Below are 6,706 nucleotides of genomic sequence, written 5' to 3'. Positions count from 1 at the left end.
GAGCCGCTTCTCCTCGCAGAACGAGGCGGGGGTTGTTGGCAAAAGAGGGTCCAGGTTGCAAAAGGATGGATCGGTTGCAAGATCAAGGACTGTGAATTTGTGACCGGCAGCCTCGGTCAAAGCGCTGGGCTGGTTTTTGGTTTGAAACAGAAAGCGGCTATAAAGACTCTCTCTTGCTGCAGTCCGGCTGCCATTTTGGGGAGAAGTCGTTCCCCGTTCCGCAGTGCCGAACGAAAGTCCGCTTTGCCTGCGGGGCCCAGACACCTTGTGAGGGAGGAGGGCAGGGTGGCAGCCTTGGGGGGGGGAAGGGGCTGGGTTCAGCAGCTGTGTGCGGTCTCCTCCCCCCTTTTTTGACAACTCCTAAAAAACCTGTGGCCTTAAACAATACCCCTCCAACAGTTTTCACCACAGTGCCTCCAATTCCTGCCCTTAAAATGAGGTTCCCGGCGGGCCTTGCCTTTTTCTCTACTTGAATTTACCTCAGTACTTGACAGTTTTTTGGGGGGGTGCCTGGGCTGGGCTGCCAACCCCCAGCCTGAGACCTTCCCCATGGTGCCTTTCCTTCTTGCCTCCCCACGGCTCCAGGGCTGAAGGAGAAACTCGGCCATCCTTGGGGGCTGGATCTTAAAAGCCTTGTAAAATCAAATACGTGCCTCCGTCTCGCTTTGGTTCTGGGGTGATACCCCTTCTGGGGTGCCCTGAATATTGCACCACATCTCTCTAACGTCCATTTTTTGAAATCGCAGCCTCTTTCCCATCCCGGTATTCCACGAAACGGTCCATCGTTTCAACCACAGAGCGGAGGAGGGGTTGCCAACGCTCAAAGTGCAGTCCCTCCCCAGGGGTCTACAGGCTTCGCTTGCCAACATTTGTGGGGGCTGGGACCCCAGCACACCCCAATTGCCTTTGGCCTGCATAGATTGCTCTCTATTTTTTCTTTGGGGGGTTCGTGAGGCAACAATGTAAGAAGGAGTGTTTCTGACACAAACAGGCAAAATGTACAGGTATATATCTCTCAGGTTCAACAAATCCTCGAGACACGCCGACCCAACCCGTGGACGACTTTCTTTTAACAGTCACGGCTTTGCCCAAAGAACCCTGGGAACTGCGGTTTCTCTTTGCAGAGCTGCAGTTCCCAGGGTTATTTAGGGGTAGTCATGCCAGAGTGGGACAAGAGTATGATTTGGAGGCTGAGAAAGCTGGTGGGGGGATTCATAGAGGGCAAACCGCTCCCCTTGCCACTTGCGGACACACATGTCCCCATTGAGAAGCCACTGCTGCCAACCTCCTACCCTGCTCCAGAGCAGGATTTGGTGCGATGTGGGGTAAGGTTAAAGGCAAAGGGACCCCTGACCGTTAGGTCCAGTTGTGGACGACTCTGGGGTTGCGGTGCTCATCTCGCTTTACTGGCCGAGGGAGCCGGCGTACAGCTTCCGGGTCATGTGGCCAGCATGACTAAGCCGCTTCTGGCGAACTAGAGCAGCGCACGGAAACGCTGTTTACCTTCCCACCAGAGTGGTACCTATTTGTCTACTTGCACTTTGATGTGCTTTCGAACAGCTAGGTGGGCAGGAGCTGGGACCGAGCAACGGGAGTTCGCCCCATCGCGGGGATTCAAACCTCCGACAAGTGCAGCTTCCAAACAGCAACCCCGCAACCTTGGAGCTAGGGAGGGCGGCAGGGATCACTGCACACGGGCAGGAGACTTTCTCCGCCCTTCTCTTGAGCTGTTGCAAACAGCCTTAGCTCAGCCTTCTCCAAAAACCTGGCACCCTCTCGACATTTTGGACTCCCGTCGGCGCTGTCGGGAGCTGGAATCCAAACATCGGGAAGGTGCGAGGTGGGAAAGGGCTAGAGTTAGCCACACATGCCAGAGAGCCCTGGCACGCTCACTGGGGCGGGCACAAATGTGGTGGGCTGTTTTGCCTGGAGTCAGAAGGGCTGTTGAGCAGGATCCCGATAAGCTACTTCAGCGTCTCTCTCCTCTGCCCCATGCCAGCTCTCCCCTCCCAAGTTGGCAGTGGGAAAACGGGGGGCTGCATTCCTACCCCCCATGATGGAAAGCCAGCTTTTACTCTCTCCGAAAGGTCAGGTGTCCCTTAAAATACATGGTTGCAAAACTGGTTCTAAGAGCCATTCCTTCTCCTCTGGGAATTGCCCCTCCTGGATAGGAACACAGGTAAGCTGTCTTATATTGAGTGAAAACAAAATAAAATAAATTCTTTCCAGTAGCACCTTAGAGACCCAACTAAGTTTGTTCTTGGTATGAGCTTTCGTGTGCATGCACACTTCTACTTAGTTGGTCTCTAAGGTGCTACTGGAAAGAATTTTTTATTTTATTTTGCTTTGACTATGGCAGACCAACACGGCTACCCACCTGTAACTGGACTTAAGTTGAGTGAGACCATTTTGTTCTCCCAGCTCAGTACTGCCTACACTGGCTGGCAGCAGCTCTGAAAGGTTTCAGGCAGCAGTCTCTCATAACCCCACCGGAATCAAATCTGGGACCTTCTGCATGCAAATTGGGCCAGTGACCCATCTTAAACCCACACCTTAAAGTGGCCAAGCGAATGCCTGCAGGGGAAATCTGATCGCAACAGCACCCTCCCCTTCTGCGGTTTCCAGCAATGGCTATTCAGATTTGCTTTTGTCGACCTCCCCCGCATCCTTGGGGAGGGAGCTTTGAGGGTTGAGCTGCTGCTGCTGCTGCAAAAACGGGTGCACGGTTCTGCCCCCGGGGTGGCTTTTTGTTTACGCAGGGAGGGCGTGTTGGAACCGGCGCGGGAAGACGCTTCGGGCGAAAAAAGCCCAGCTTCTGATCAGCAAACGTTGGATAAGGTGAAACTGGGGAGCTGGAACCCTGCTGGTGCTTTCAGGGGAGAGCGAAAAGGGTCAGGGAGTTGGCTCCTTTGAAAATAATTCTCTCTGGTTCACATGCAGCCAAAGATGCTCCAGTTCTGGTTTGGCCTTCCTGCCTCCGCCTCTTTCTTCCCCACCCAACCTCCCGTCATCCTGCCTTTGTGCAAATTATACCTGACCAAATAGTGACACTACCATTGGGAGAGGCCTTCTGTGTTGTTGTTTTTTTTTAACAGAGTGAATTTTCCTATTTTTCTGTCTCGGAAAATAAAAGATGTATTGATTTGCTGTCGAGTGTATCATTGCAGCCGACCTCGATTGCAGTTTGATTCCCCTGCAAGGACGGATGTTGCCGGACTCTGGTGGCCAGGCACTGTGGGTGGCATGCACAAATATGGAAGGAACTGTGGGTGGCATGCACAAATATAGAAGGGTGATGTGAAGGAGCAATTCACAAATCTAAATCTGCACCAGGGCTGGGCCTTGGAACCTAATTTCTGTTCCAGGACTGGAAAATACATGAAACAGAATTTTCACCTGCTTCTATTCTGGGTAAGGAGGAAGCCCATTCTAATGCAACCTGGGCTTAAAGGTAAAGGTAAAGGACCCCTGACAGTTAAGTCCAGTTGCAGACGACTTTGGGGTTCCGGCGTTCATCTCGCTTTCAGGCCGAGGGAGCCGGCGTTTGTCCGCAGGCAGTTTTTCCGGGTCATGTGGCCAGCATGAACACCGAAACCAGAGCAGCGCATGGAAACGCTGTTTACCTTCCCACCAGAGCGGTACCTGTTTATCTACTTGCACTGGCATGCTTTCGAACTGCTAGGTGGGCAAGAGCTGGGACCGAGCAACGGGAGCTCATCCCATAGCGGGGATTCAAACCGCCGACCTTCTGACCTGGGCTTACGCAGTTCTAAATTCAGTGGGGGGGGGGGGAAGCAGGATTCTGCAAACCATTTACCAATGCACATTTGTACAGTTCCTGCTTTCCTGGGAGAGCTACAGGAGCAAATGGCAGAATGCTGGCAAGCAAACGGCAGCCTTTGAGATCTTGAAAGCTGCTCTTGCGGAAGTGCTGTTCTAGACTAGAGTGTGCACAGGTCTGAAAACAAGATCTATAGACACTCGTCCCTTGCCTTGACAGAGTGATGTCACTTACAAACCCTGCTGGGTTTACTTAGCTATGGTGAGTGCCCCAGACAGGAGAACAGCAAAACAAGCTTGGGTTTATCATCCTGGTGCATGAGTCCCCCGTGTGATGCATTAATCTGTGACTTTCCCCACCCGCCTCTGCTGTTGCAGGGGAAATATCCTCTGAGCATGGGAAAGCTCGCTTTCCCTTGCCAGCTGAGTTAGCATGGGTGCAAAGAATCTGGGGTGGAGGTAATAGGGTTTCTGAGAGCCAGTGTGGTGTAGTGGCTAAGAGCGGTAGTCTCATAATCTGGTGAACCGGGTTCGCGTCTCCGCTCCTCCACATGCAGCTGCTGGGTGACCTTGGGCTACTCACACTTCTCTGAAGTCTCTCAGCCCCACTCACCTCACAGAGTGTTTGTTGTGGGGGAGGAAGGAAAAGGAGAACGTTAGCCGCTTTGAGACTCCTTCGGGTAGTGATCAAGCGGGATAATACATCCAAACTCTTCTTCTTCTTCTTCCTGGGTCAGGTGGAGATGTGCCATCTTCCAAGTCCCCACCCCTTCCTTTCCCAAATCAATCTCTGGAGGGGGAATCATAGAATTGTAGAATTGGAAGAGACCACGAGGGTCATCCATATATTTCATGCCCTGCCAGGGAACTTGGCACAGTGTACATCTTCTGTGGCAGCTACCAGTTACAGGTTTGCAAAAAGCCCACCTTCGCTTGAGGCTAAATTGGACCAAAGGAAATATATTTATTCTTTTTTTAAAATAATTTTTTATTGATTTTCCAATTATAAGAATTTTTAACATCGTAATATGACATCATTTTATCCTTCGCTCTGCTGAGCTCTTGACTTCCCTCCCTCCACATTATTATTTCCCCACATTTTTTACATCTCCATTCTAATTCTACCCTATATTGTTAAACACTTTAATCACGAATACTATGTCTCTTCTTTTAAACGTTGTGAGTTTTATCTCAGTCCTTCTAGTGTCTTTATATGTTTGCAATGATTCTCTCTATATAATATAAATTTACTCCATTCTCTCTGGTCGCCCTGGTTCCGGATTTTCGCGGTCAGCTTTGCCAGTTCCGCATATTCCATCACCTTTGTCTGCCATTCTTCCACAGTTGGTAATTCCTGCTGTTTCCATTTTTGGGCTAATAAAATCCTTGCTGCCGTTGTAGCATACATCAGTGTTTTTCAACCTTTTTTGGGCAAAGGCACACTTGTTTCATGAAAAAAATCACGAGGCACACCACCATTAGAAAATGTTAAAAAAATTAACTCTGTGCCTATATTGACTATATATAAAGTAATTTCCCACGGCACACCAGGCAACATCTCGCGGCACACTAGTGTGCCGCGGAACAGTGGTTGAAAAACACTGGCATACATAAACAGTTTTTGATCTACTCTTGACATTTCCCTTCCTACCATTCCTAACAAAAAGGCTTCCGGTTTCTTTGGGAAGGCATGCCTAAACATCTTTTAAAATTCATTATAAATACTATCCCAGAATAAAATAAAATTAAAAATTCCTTCCAGTAGCACCTTAGAGACCAACTAAGTTTGTTCTTGGTATGAGCTTTCGTGTGCATGCACACTTCTTCAGATACACGAAAGCTCATACCAAGAACAAACTTAGTTGGTCTCTAAGGTGCTACTGGAAGGAATTTTCTATTTTATTTTGTTTCGACAATAGCAGACCAACACGGCTACCTACCTGTATCCCAGAATAGTTTAACTTTGTCACACGACCACCACATATGATTTAAAAAAAAAATCCCCTTCTTTATCCTTACGTTTCCAACAATCCTTCTTTCTCATTCTATACATTTTTGCTAAAGGAAATATTATATTGTTATTTCCAGAGAGGTCCTTTTGGAGCAAAGCAACAACAACAACAACAACAACAACAGAGATCTACGGCAGCAGATGTGAAGCTTTCGTGAGCTCGCATCTCCTTTACCAGAGGCGTAAATAAAATGTGAGCCAAGATTGGCAGGTGCAGACATGTAAAGCAGTGAGGTCGGAGGGAAATGAAATACAGAAAGGGAAAGGGTGGCGACAATTGAATTAAAGCTTAAATGCATGCGAAATAATCACAGTGGCTATGCATCGCGAAGCACTTTTGATAAGAACACAAATTGTTTTGCAGAACCTTGGAAGGGGGTTGGACTCCCCTTCCTTGGAGGTTTTTAAGCAGAGGTTGGATGGGCATCTGCCAGCGGTTCTTTAGCTGCGATTCCTGCATGGCAGGGGGTTAGACTGGATGACCCTTGGGGGTCCCTTCCAACTCCACGATTCTATGAAATATTAACCTAATGAACATTTAATTAATTAGCTCTTTCTTATCCTTGTTTCTATAAGTATCGTTGGCCTTCTGTCGGCTCTTGAAGACGCAGCTGTTTAGGCATGCATTCCCCACCTGCCCCCTCCTGTGGCAGTGAGTTCCACAGTTTAACCTCCGCCCGGCTCGAAGAAGCAGGGCTTCCTTTTACCAGTCCATTTCCAACTCCAGAATACAGTGGTACCATGGTTCTTAAACTTAATCCGTTCCAGAAGTCCGTTCCAAAACCAAAGCGTTCCAAAACCAAGCCATGCTTTCCCATAGAAAGTAATGCAAAGCGGATCAATCCGTTCCAGACTTTTTTTTTTTTTAAAAAAAACCAACAACCCCTAAAACAGCAATTTAACATGAATTTTACT

This window comes from Lacerta agilis, chromosome 6, assembly GCF_009819535.1.
Source record: "Lacerta agilis isolate rLacAgi1 chromosome 6, rLacAgi1.pri, whole genome shotgun sequence".
NCBI classification, from domain to species: Eukaryota; Metazoa; Chordata; class Lepidosauria; order Squamata; family Lacertidae; genus Lacerta; species Lacerta agilis.
Note: the sequence above shows the minus strand (reverse complement) of the source record.